Here is a 1,235-nt window from a genome sequence, read left to right on the forward strand (position 1 = left end):
AAAGCGGGGAAAGAGGAAAACGCAGGAAAGGAGAAATACGGCTTTAACTCGCTGCCGTCTGACACGAACGACAACCCCGGAGCGGTTTCCCAAGCCGGGCTGTACCGCTGTCCCCGCACGTGGGAGCGCTGCGGGTGCCGGGCCGGGAGGTGCGGGAGAAGTGAGCGCTGAGAGCTAGCGGGTTTGGCAGCGAACTGAGGGCTGCTGGGACCTCCCGGGCTGCTCCAACATCTCTGCCCGGAGCGGGCGGTCGAATTTTACCTTCATCGAGAGATGATTTTGCGAGATCCGCGTTTATAGCTTTCCGAGCGGCCGGCGTTAGGGCTTGTTTCTAAAAAGCAAAACAAACAAACAAACAAAAAAACACTGAAATATATGTTTTCCTCCCCCCCTTCCCTTAAAACTGCTATTTTCTCTATCTTCCGACGGTCTTTGCGCAACGCAACAGCAGAGGGGAGGCGGCGTGGGATGACCGAGATGGATAACCGAGCGCCTTTCGGATGAAGGAGAGCTCAGTGCCCCGCGCTGTGCGCTCAGACATCGCGGACATTCGGTTTGTGGCACCCACGGGGCGCGGCGGTTCCGCGTGAAGCCCGATGCCGAGAGCTCAGCCCGTGCCCCAGAGCCGCAGCGGGAGCTGAGGGCAGATCCACGCCTCAGGCGGGGCAGGGCCGAGCGGAGCCGGGGGGCTGACTGCCTTCCAGTCCTTTCCTTTCTCTTCTTTTCTCCCTGGCTCGGACCGCGCACTGGGCGCTGCTCTGCCCCGCACCCAGCCGGGCGCATCCCCACGCAACCCTGTTGCTGAACTTCCCGGGGCCACACAGACACAGCCGAGCAGCACTCGGCACTTTTCTCTCTGATTTCAGGCATCCTCCAGGACCCACTTGCTCAGGCATTGTGACATTTTGGCAGTTCTGCTTCCCCCGAGGGAAGCACCGCTGCTCTGACCAGAATCCACTTGTAGGAACAGGGGTATCCCCGACCCAGCACACACACATACCCTTCCAGCCCAGCTCGGCACTGCCTGTGATTTGTCTCCTTCATGCCTTTGCAGGAACTCCACTGAGGATCAGTGAGAGCCTGAAGGAGTTGGAATTCTCTTGTCCGTACCCAAGAGGATGTGGGGATGAAACACGATCATGGGAGGGCCTTTCCTAAGGCTCAGATGTCCCGCATCCCACCCAGAGGGGTTTGCAGCAGTTCTCCTGCCAATAGGGAGCACATCTCAGTGTAGG

Source organism: Meleagris gallopavo, chromosome 8 (genome assembly GCF_000146605.3).
Source record: "Meleagris gallopavo isolate NT-WF06-2002-E0010 breed Aviagen turkey brand Nicholas breeding stock chromosome 8, Turkey_5.1, whole genome shotgun sequence".
NCBI lineage: Eukaryota > Metazoa > Chordata > Aves > Galliformes > Phasianidae > Meleagris > Meleagris gallopavo.